Below are 12,546 nucleotides of genomic sequence, written 5' to 3'. Positions count from 1 at the left end.
TTCAATTTCTGCTGTTTCATTTTAGAAGGGAACTCTCTAGGTTTATTGAAGTATTTACTTTTGCTAGCAAAGTGCCCCTTCCCTGACTTTTGAAACACATAATTTGTGATTTATCACATTTAGGGTGACAGGCAAAAGCATTTTTTTTTGTTGTCCAGCCATATCACAAGTGGTATAGAATATACTAGGTTGGCGCTCGATACCACAGAGGCAATTGTTAATAAAAATACAATTTAATACATACAGTATAATAAAACAATAACAGTGACAAAAACAGTCATAAGACAGGCACTGCTGATCTGCAGGTGTTAATCTACACCCGCCTACAGAGCACTGACAAACCTTATTTTTTGTTTGCATATCACAAGTGGTTTAGTTTAGTTTAGTTTTAGTTTTGTTTTAGTTTTGGTTGCAAGATCTTCTGGGTCTTTTGTTTGTCATAGGTGATCATTAATAGTCAATCAAGTTTTTATATCAGGTTTAAGACCTTCAAAAAACACTGAAAATCACTTGAAAGAGAAATATTTGTTCAAATATGTTCTTAATGCAGATGTGTCCTCCTACATCCTTGCTGCAGTAATGTTAATCAGCCCTTCTAGTCATGCAATGCCGTGGCTTGACTCAGTAGTGCCGAGCATCCTTTTTTGCAACTTTTTCTATTAAAATGAACAGGGGGGGTAATTCCAAGTTGATCGCAGCAGGAATTTAGTAAGCAATTGTGCAAAACCATGTGCACTGCAGGGGAGGCAGATTTAACATGTGCAGAGAGAGTTAGATTTGGGTGGGGTGTGTTCAATCTGCAATCTAATTTGCAGTGTAAAATGAAAGCAGCCAGTATTTACCCTGCACAGAAATAAAATAACCCACCCAAATCTAACTCTCTCTGCACATGTTAAATCTGCCTCCCCTGCAGTGCACATGGTTTTGCCCAATTGCTAACTAAATTCCTGCTGCGATCAACTTGGAATTACCCTCAGGATACAGAAGCAGCTTATGCTGGTTAAACTCATTTGCAGTATGCCTCTGTTCTGTGTGTCATTGTGTATATATCATTGTGTCTATATCTGTATATGTAATGCTATGCTACATTGTTTTCCTACAAATCACTGTAAAATACCATTTTGTATGCAGATACAGCCACAGACGCACAAATTTACAATGTCATATGCAGATGCAGCCACAGATGCACAAAGAATACAGACATGCCACATACCATTTATATCAGCAGAGTTTGCTTGTGCATCCTATTCACATAGCAATGCAATTAAGATAAATTTTCAACAAAAAAAGACACCTGCTGATAAAGGAGTTGCACACTCATGCCAGGCTCCAGCTGTGTGGCTTATTGAGGCAGGATGTATGAGGAATCATCTGAACCTCCATGGCTTTGTACCTCTGTTCTAAACCAGGTCAAGTAATCTTTTACTGGTTCTGTGGGTCCCTGTTTAATCAATATTATTTTTCCCATTTAGGCAGGCATGGAAATGTAATTGTATATGCTTTATTTGACCATTTTAATTCTTCATCTGTAACTGATCTACAGTATCAGTATCTCTTGGTGGTTTAAAACACTGTTTTTCTCATCGGCATCTGCAATAAGTGTCTTATATTCCTCAGACATGAATAAACTGGTAAACATTTGTACCATGTCAATATATGTTGATGTTCGCGTTCTGTATAGGCATTGTAGTAAATCTGTAACTTCCTCTGGTCTTTTCCTATAGTCTACAACTCTCAAGGCAGCTTATAAAAATGCTTGTTGTTGTTGTTCTTTCCTACTTTGGGTACTACCTGATTTAGTGACTTTGTCTGGGTGTATCTTGGCATAATGTGTTCCCATTTTAGTATGACTTTTCACTTTATGTGGTACTAATTCATTGTCTTTATTACTCTCTGAACAATATTGAACCAACATGTTATCATCATTATTAAATGCTGTGTCAAAAGTGTGTATAATAGTATTATAAGTAGATACTGTATTTGAATCCTTCCTGGTCTAGCCTCTATACATTATGAGTCGTGGCACACAGAGTGCATGAAAGCTGCCAGCTCCCATGTGACTCAGACAGTGAAGGTCATATTTTTTTAACAAAAATGAATCTCATTCACATTGCTACAGTATGTAAAAAAAAAAAAATACAGCTGTATATGCATACAAAATGCAACGTTATAATATCAGTTTCTGATTCTGGGTTTCAGATGTCTCTGGGCTGGTGTCAGAGACACTAACCCTCTGGTTAGTATTGTACTGGAAGCTGGAAAGCTGGAGATAGTGCTTTTGCATAGAATGGGCTAACCCTAAGAAGTTATGAGGTTATGGGTAGAACTAGTACCAAGAGGTTGATGAGTCCTAGAACACGGGTGTGGAGTCTTACCCCACTGTTGGTCTTCACCAGGAAGCCCCAAGAGGAACTATGGGCTTCGCTGCACCCAGTGAGCCAGGCGAGGCCCCCTGTCTGTGTTACATGGTCTGACCAGCTGGATCCAGACTGGAGTGCTGACCAGGCTGGTACTGAAATTATGACACTGGATCCAGACTGGAGTGCCACCGGACTGGAACCAGACTGTAATGCAACTACACTGGAAACAGTCTGGATCTGGACTGGAGTGTAACTGGACTAGAGTGTAACCAGACTGGAGCCAGACTGGAGTGTAACCAGACTGGAGCAGGAGTGTAACCAGACTGGAGTAATACTTGTATAGCAGAGTTTCCACAGTGATACTTAGAACAGAGGCTAGAGTCTCACTAAGGGAGCGCAGCTGCAATGCTCACACTGCTGTGTGACTATGGAACTGGCACCAGAGTCCTGTGAAGCAGGAAGCTTTATACCCTCAGGTGAATCCGGATTGGCTGCAGGAATTAGCTGACTCACAATATGACCAGGATTGGGCTGATCATGGTCAGGTGACCTGAAGCAAGATGGCACCATCCACACCACATGTCCTAACAGGCCAGAGTCATGGGGAAAGCTGCAGCATTATGACACAGTGTCTTCTCTGCCTTGTGCCCTGCCACCAACCACCTCTGAGAACAGTGCTGCAGCCAAACAGAGTGATCACCGTTGGGACGAGTGCACCCACACAGTTGGCCAGACAAGTAAATGCCTAGGCCTATGCCCGGACTCACTGGTAGCCATGACAGTCAGTGGAAAACACAGTAACATAGCATTTCATATGCAGATACAGCGGCCATCCTACAAAGAATATAAAAATATTATTTTAATCACTGTAGACTGCTTGTGCATCTTACTAGCATAGGAATATGAATAATATGTATTTTTGGGGTAAAAGATGCACAAAAAGAAGCTCAGCATTAGTAAATTAACTTGGGACTAGGTGTGACTAGAAGGGCTGTTTAATGTAACTGCAGCAACAACAATACTATGTCCTCCATCATTCATCACTCCTCCATCGCACACACCTCCGGCTTCTCACACCCTATTACATTTACCTAAAGATTTGCCAAAAACATATGCTGGTCAAAGTCTAAAATATACACGGCTAATGGCAGTTTCCCAAACTTATAATTATGATTACAATATCAAAAATATTCCATAAGTTCTAACTTCTCTATTTCTTCTTAAAATTCCCAATCCACAAACTATAATACTCTGGTGGATCACCAATAGCTAGCGTTTAATTCCATAAATACTGTACAGTATGTATAAAAGGTAATCAAAAACAAAACTTTTGTGCAGAATTCTAGAATTCTGTGTTAAAACTAGAGATGAGCGGGTTCGGTTCTCCGAGATCCGTACCCCCCCGAACTTCACCTATTTTACACGGGTCCGAGGCAGCCTCGGACCTTCCCGCCTTCCTCGGTTAACCTGAACGCGCCCGAATGTCATCATCCCGCTGTCGGATTCTCGCGAGATTCGTATTCTATATAAAGAGCCGCACGTCGCCGCCATTTTCACTCGTGCATTGGAGATTGAATGGAGAGGACGTGGCTGCGTTCTCTCCCTGAAAAGCTCCGTAATCTGTGCTCAGTGTGCTGCAAATATCTGTGCTCAGTGTGCTGCAAATATCTGTGCTCAGTGTGCTGAAAATATCTACGTTCTCTGCCTGAAAACACTCCATATCTGTGCTCAGTGTGCTGCAAATATCTGTGCTCAGTGTGCTTTATTGTGGGGACTGGGGTCCACCAGTATATAATTATACTTATAGTAGTACAGTACAGTAGGCCATTGCTGTATCTTGCAGCTCTGTGTCACTGCAAGTATCCATTCCATATCTGTGCAGCATTTTTTGTGAGCAGTATATATAGTATTACAGTGCAGCATTTTGGTGACCCAACAGTATATAGTTGTGTACAGTAGGCCATTGCTGTATCTTGCAGCTCTGTGTCACTGCAAGTATCCATTCCATATCTGTGCTGCATTTTTGTGAGCAGTATATATAGTATTACAGTGCAGCATTTTGGTGACCCAACAGTATATAGTTGTGTACAGTAGGCCATTGCTGTATCTTGCAGCTCTGTGCCACTGCAAGTATCCATTCCATTGAGACAAGGGGAGGGGTGTAGGGTACTGCGCTATAGTAAAGGAACAGGTTAATCCTGGACAATGCAGCTGAAGGAGGCGGGGCTACTACCTTGCTCCGCTATGGAAGATACAATAAACAGGAAATTTTCCCAGCGCAAAGAACCAGAATATATAAGTTGTTCAAAGAATTAATTGAGAATAAACACTTAAATTCAAAAATCTTATTCTTTTATTGATTACTTATTCAAGATATTTAACTCAATGATATAAAATCAGAACCAATAGTGTGACTTCCTATTACCGGTAAACAGGGACATAACTCACATAAACAAAACATATAACATGTATGGATGGAGTGGAGAAAATCTTATACCCCACTGTATTGTGGTGGTCTCCAGTACATAGAGATCGCTGTAGATGATATAATTGGAAAAGGACGTGCTGATCTGCGACTTACTCCCTCTACCTAAATGATGCCTTTTCAGGGATTATATGGGCACACTTGGGCTATGTTGGAATGGGCTAAAAAGTCACTGTCAGTGAAAAATCCACATTCACTGTATGGTGCACCTGCACAGTCACTGGTAATGTAGTTAGATCAGTCCATTTCACGATGTAAAGGTACCTTTATAACTTATGGTGTTTCTCCAAGGACGTCTTCAGTGGAGTTCCTTCACTGGCTGTGAGGTCCCCAAGGCCGCTGAGAAGGAGTCCGGATTCCGCCGGCGGAAAATCCCGTGCCCGCTGCTCGTAGCGCTGCACAGCGTTGCTCGGGATCGATGATATCTGATATAGCCCAAGTGTGCCCATATAATCCCTGAAAAGGCATCATTTAGGTAGAGGGAGTAAGTCGCAGATCAGCGCGTCCTTTTCCAATTATATCATCTACAGCGATCTCTATGTACTGGAGACCACCACAATACAGTGGGGTATAAGATTTTCTTCACTCCATCCATACATGTTATATGTTTTGTTTATGTGAGTTATGTCCCTGTTTACCGGTAATAGGAAGTCACACTATTGGTTCTGATTTTATATCATTGAGTTAAATATCTTGAATAAGTAATCAATAAAAGAATAAGATTTTTGAATTTAAGTGTTTATTCTCAATTAATTCTTTGAACAACTTATATATTCTGGTTCTTTGCGCTGGGAAAATTTCCTGTTTAAAGTATCCATTCCATATCTGTGCTGCATTTTTGTGAGCAGTATATATAGTATTACAGTGCAGCATTATGGTGAACCAACAGTATATAGTTGTGTACAATAGGCCATTGCTGTATCTTGCAGTTCTGTGTCACTGCAAGTATCCATTCCTTATCTGTGCTGCATTTTTGTGAGCAGTATATATAGTATTACAGTGCAGCATTTTGGTGACCCAACAGTATATAATTGTGTACAGTAGGCCATTGCTGTATCTTGCAGCTCTGTGTCACTGCAAGTATCCATTCCATATCTGTGCTGCATTATTGTGAGCAGTATATAGTAGGACAGTGCAGCATTTTGGTGACCAGCAGTATACATATATAGTACAATACAGCAGGCCATTGCTCTATCTTGCAGCTCTGTGTCACTTATAGTATCCTGATCAGAGCTCAATATCTGCTGCATTGTTGTGACCAGTATGTATACTGTACTGTGCGACTTGTGTTATATACCTGGTGATTATACATCCTGTAATCTGTACTGAGCGATGTGTGAGATACACCTGGGGATTATACACCCTATACACTGTACTGTGTGATGTGTGAGATACACCTGGGGATTATACACCCTATTTTATTATAATTATTATTATCCTTTATTTATATGGTGCCACAAGGGTTCTGCAGCACCCAATTACAGAGTAGATAAATAATCAAACAGGAAAACAGCAACTTACAGTTGATGACAGTATAGGACAAGTACAGGGTAAATACACATAGTTACATCAGCAGATGACACTGGAATAAGAATCAGGTGGCAGAAGACTGCTGGATGTGGTACAGTTGAAGATTATTAAAGTAAGACAAAGGATAAGCACATGAGGGAAGAGGGCCCTGCTCGTGAGAGCTTACAATCTAAAGGGGAGGGGTAGACAGACATGGGTGACACAGATGGGGTACATAGAGAATGTGGAACAGAGGGTTAGGATGAGATTTGGCTGGGTTTGGTGAAGAAGTGGACCCCCAGAAGGCACAAGTCAATACTTAACATTGCAACATTTTACTGGGCTATGCAGGAGAAAATTAAAAATAGGGGAAAAAAAAAATAAAAAAAAAAGAATCAATAACTTCTAGAGCTTTCAAAAAGGTCAATGGAAGCTGAAATAATGGACAACTACCTCATGGAAGCCAGATACAGTATACCAAACAGTACTTAGCAGAGTTAGGAATGAGTGCTTATGAAATACAGTAACATTTTGTCATAATATTTCAGAAACTGCATGGCTGGTCTCTTGCACTCTTTTGCTCTAATACACCACCCGCTTTAGGATTTATATTCAAAAACATTATGTCTCCATAATCCCAAAAACGTCAGTCTTCTTGGAAAGTGGTTTGTTCCTTTGTAAGGGAAAGAGAACAAACGTTCTCAAACAACGGTTTCTCAATTTATTTTTCCTCTGGGAAGGGATTGTGGATTCGCAGGACTATCTGAGCATTTCTGTAATCAGAAAGCAGCAACTTTCTACAAATGTTTGCGAATAATTCCAGTGATTTTGTTATTTTCTTCCAGTGATTTGGACCAATAATACCATCGATTAGAAATAATAATTCCAGTGATTTTGTCATTTTCTTCCAGTGATTTGGACCAATAATACCATTGATTAGAACGAATAATTCCTGTGATATTGAGGTGTTTGTGTCGCTTAGCTTAGCCGTCCAGTGACCACAGTGCACCTCTTTTTCTCTTTTCTTTGCATCATGTGCTGTTTGGGGCCAATTTTTTTAAGTGCCATCCTGTCTGACACTGCAGTGCCACTCCTAGATGGGCCAGGTGTTTGTGCTGCCCTCTTGAGTCGCTTTGCTTAGTCATCCAGCGACCTCGGTGCAAATTTTAGGACTAAAAATAGTATTGTGAGGTGTGAGGTGTTCAGAATAGACTGGAAATGATTGTAAATTGTGGTTATTGAGGTTAATAATACTATAGGATCAAAATGACCCCCAAATTCTCTGATTTAAACAGTTTTTGAGGGGTTTTTGAAAAAAAAACACCCGAATACAAAACACACCCGAATCAGCCAAAAAAATTTCAGGGAGGTTTTGCCAACACGCGTCCGAATCCAAAACACGGCCACGGAACCAAATCCAAAACCAAAACACAAAACCTGAAAAATTTCCGGTGTACATCTCTAGTTAAAACTACATTTATATTTACATTCTTTATCATTCAGCTTCCAACTTTTATTCAGTTACCCATATGTCATATGTAAATGCAGTGAGTGCTCAATAATAAATTAATGTATATGGCTATATGAAGAGTTCTACTCATCTTTCTGTGTGGACTGCCGTTATCCTTATGCTTAGTTTGACATATGTCATTACCATCAATGCACAATTTCACCAGCCTATACTAAACTTGGTCCAAATACAGCTGCAAGCGGGCATATTTATACTTTTGTTCAACTCAGCATAGCCCATATTTTCAATAACATTCATTCTCTGAATGATGCTACTTTACATGTGTGTACTACAGATGTGTCCACTTACATCTTTGCTATTTTGCTAAATTTGGCACAACATGCAAAACACGGATAAGCTTTTTTTCACGAATAGCAAGTGGATGGATTTTAAAATTTTTGTTTGCCATAATAGAATATGTATAAAGTAACATATTAAAGAAGCAAATTAAGAAAAATCACAAGACATGGCTAAATCTCTGAGTCTATAGCATGCAAAACTGTGCCATACATTTTGGGATATAGCAAAGATGTACTGTACGTGGACACATCTGTAAGTCACAGTGTAGTTATGCATCCTTAATCACAAGTAGAAAAATACATACAGCTCTGCATCACTCCTACTCTACTTGCACACGCATGGTTTCAGGACATGCTCAGTGCACAAAATACACTATACAAACTGGCATACACATCTAAAGATTTTTTAAGTGTATTATAATCATATGCAAATATAGCAATTCCCATTCAATTCCCTTGATCCTAACACTCTCTTCAACTATTGGCTCATCTCTCTCCTCCCTTTTGCCTCCAAACTCTTTGAGGATATTATCTGCAATTGCCTAACTGCCTCTCTTTCCTCCTACTCCCTACTTTGCCCAGTCTGGCTTCTGTTGTCTTCACTCCACTGAAACTGTCCTCACAAAAGTCTGTAAAGACCTCCATGCAACCAAATCCAAGGACACTACTCTCTGATTATCCTCCATGACCTCTCTGCTGCTTTTGACACTGGACTGTCCTCCTGCGAATCTTTCACTCTATTGGTCTGCATGATACTACCCTCTCCTGGCTGACCTCCTACATTCTGACTGCTCCTCTCATGACTCTACCTCCTGCACACTTCCTCTAACAGTAGGTTTCCCCCAAGGTTCTGATCTTAGACCTCTAATTTTCTCTCTCTATATGTCCTTTTTTAGGTGTGTTTATTTGCTCTTTGACTTCCAATGTAATCTCTATGCTGATGATACTCAAATCTACCATTCCTCCCCAGACCTCTACCTCTCTGTTCACTCATATCTCCAACTGTCTCTCTGCAATCTCTTCTTGGATGTCCCAGTGCTATCTTATCTTCCTACCCTCCCTCATAACCTCAATTCTTGGAGTTTTTCTTGATTCCTACCTCTCCTTCAAACCACACATTCAGTACCTCTTGAAGTCCTGCCATTTCCATCTCAAACATATTTCCAAGACCAGAACCTTGCTCACACTAGATGCTAGTAAGGTCCTCATCTCTTCACTGGTCATCTCCAGATTGGACTACTGTAATCTCCTTCTATCTGGCCTCCCTGACAAATGCCTCTCTCCACTCCCATCTATTCTCAATGCTGCTGCCAGTTTATCTTCCCCTCCAAGCATACTATTGTCAAAGTCGAAAAATATTGTAGCACACACACCACGTTCTAATCACACACACATGCCCGCTGCGCGTGCACTTGTTACGCCGTGCGTGCACATATCCGCAATTTGCGTATGATCGCTCCCGCGGACCTGCACGTGGTATGGGTATTTATGGCGGAGTTTGTGAGCGCATAGAGGGTTATCAGAACATTACATATTTAACCCAAATAGTGCACATTGTACACATAGCCCCTGGTACCACATCAGAAAGAAAGAGCTGTTTAAAATGGTTACAGAACAAATGGATTCACCTTTACTGGATAGGAGGGGACAGAATAAGGTTACAAGGTGGTGTTTGGTATCCATCTGTAGGGTATTTTAAGGGAAACATTCTGGTGTTGGTTTGAGGAAGATCGCATGTTCCTGAGGATAGTTAGATGCAGAAGCAGAATATAGGTTTAAACTGTATTTACTGTATATTATGTATGCGGGGGGAATCCAGAGGAGACCACCCACAAGAGCAGTTAAGAAAGACATTGCCCACCTATTCAAACAGACCTATGACCTCTCCTGTACTGTAAATGACCATCCCTGTGTCCAATGAACAAAGAGATTACAGTATCCATTGTGTTATGTTTTGGATGAAGTGAATAAAGAGAGCCTGCAGCAGGCTTGGTCACACTAGACTCTGAACGCTATCTACCTGATGAGCGGAGGACTGGTCCAGGTTGCGCAAGCGAATATTCTCACGTATGTACATTGACTGTAGCCATTATTCTGTTGTAGATTTATATTGTTAGCCATGTAGTGTATAACTTGTACTGTTATCCCCTTTCAATTAATCCACTGTGGTGTTAGAACCCAGCGGTTAACTACAAATCGGTGTTGTGTCCTCATTTCCCTGCTAGGGTTTAAAGTGTATTTAACTGTATAAGGTTTAAGAGTGTATTGATAAGGTGTGTACACATAGCGGGTACTTTATACCGTCAGCGCTGCGTAAGGTTTAAGGTGTAACATAATTACAGTGCTTTGCGGCACATGGTTTAGAGTGTAAGAATAACATTGCATTGCATTACGAATAAGGTTTAAAGTTTATTAAAAGTGTGTGCGTGCGCTGTGCGTACTCTGTACACCCAGCGCGGCGTGTGTACGCCAAGTATGTACAACGTACGTGACTCTGTACGCAAATAACGTACAAAGTGCGTAGCATGTGTAATAAGTCTAGCGGCCGCAGCGGCTCAATGGTAAAAGTGTGTTTAAAGGTATAGCTTTATGGTTTAAGATAATATCGACATTATCAATTGGGGGCCGTCCGGTCTGCCACATTCTTACTGCCTAACAGGTCACAGCAGCCTTAATCTATCAGCATAAGGGTGGACAGGTATCCTACGTGTCCTTTTCTTGGTCGGTGGAGGCACTGAAACCCCTACCTAATTGCTGATTAGATGGAGTCTGCTCTGTATGGTTTGTAGAGATGCTGGTAGAACTCGTAAGGTAAACAGGAAAAAAGCTTTTTAAAATCTGTGAATTTTTTTTGGCGCCAAAAAGCGTACACGGCACCAATACTTTGCATACTCTCTCACATTGTTGCAAAACAAGGTTCAAATAAGTCATGTTGTGTTTGATTAAAAATATAGACTAAAAATTAAGGAAGTAAAACGTAAAACACAAATACAGTATGGCCTAGTTAAACAGGTTTATACAGAAAGATACTGTGTTGTGTTAAGTAAACGATTATAGGTAATATCACTTACATTTATAGAAGTGTGGGATTTGTACTACTGCGGACGTACGGTCTTTGTACACGTGTCTTGGACAAAGTACGGGACTGCGTACGCAACGTAAAGACGTACGCACGGTCGCATGTTTACGCAACGTGCGTAAGGATACGTCCGCTAAGTACAAATTACACAATAGCAGTGTTTGGTTTAGGCGCGAAACAGTAGCCACGCGATAATAGCACAAATTGCTCAGTGTCCAAGATTTAGTTTAAATAAAACCTTTTTTACTGTATTACCTCTGCTACTAAGGCTGTTTATCTGAATGAAAGTTAATTTTCTGTACAGAAAAAAAAACAAAGTGTCTTTGAGTGAACGAGCGTGAGTGTGCAAACAATAAAGGTTTTGTGGACCCAGGGAATTCGGGATCATGTAGGAGACCACACCAGGTGAGTGGACACTTGGTGGCATGAGACTGGCTTGCTCACGTTAACATAGATTAAAGTACAAAGGAGCAAGGTAGCAGATACCACAGGCCAGAAGGTCAGAGAAGGTTTAGAGTACCGCAGTTGAAAGGTCAGCAAGGTTGTTGTTTAGGTGCCGCAGCCCAGGGGGTTAGCGAAGAAACCCATATAGGCCATTTGATTGATACGCTCCGGCTGAGGTTTCGCAGCCTGAAAAACGATTCCATTGGTCGTACGGCGGATAAGTAACAGTTACCTATACGCTGTGCGATTGGACCGTGCATTCGTGAGTGCAAAACTTAGCGCAACGTGATACCCTTGTTACGAGCTTTGCGTAAAATCGCAAGATCATTAGCGCTGGGTGTAGCATACGCAAGCGTGATTTGTGTAAATTTTTTTTAGTTTTAAGGGAGTTTCGCTGGTCACTCAGGAAATCTCCAACAACCAATATTTACTGGAAAGGGTAAGTCACTCCCATATACTTCCAGGGAATAGAGGTTACACAGGGACCCTAGGTTGGGTACGTACCGGCGCTGACAACAGTGTTTGGGGGTATTGGCCAACATGGGTGTGAGTGGGTGAGAGCACTCGTTGAACTTTCACTGTTGCCTTATATTGAGTATTTTTGTTTTTCGTGGGAATTAGCTGAGACGGCAATACCTGCAAAATTTTGGGGGCCAGTTGCTCAAGTAAGAGATGTGCAACCAGGGTTCAGGTTGATATTCCGCGGCCCAGGGGGTCAGCGAGGTACATAATGTGTGAGAAGCATGGATCACACACTGAAGTTTTTTGCAATGAATGGGAACGTATGACTGCAGAAGATAGGGAACCATTCCCTAGGGTAGGCAGTTTTGAACCAGAGGTGTTGCAGAATTTAAGGTTTA

The sequence above is a fragment of the Pseudophryne corroboree genome, chromosome 5 (assembly GCF_028390025.1).
Source record: "Pseudophryne corroboree isolate aPseCor3 chromosome 5, aPseCor3.hap2, whole genome shotgun sequence".
NCBI lineage: Eukaryota > Metazoa > Chordata > Amphibia > Anura > Myobatrachidae > Pseudophryne > Pseudophryne corroboree.
The sequence above is the reverse complement of the archived record's forward strand: the minus strand, read 5'-3'. Positions refer to the sequence as shown.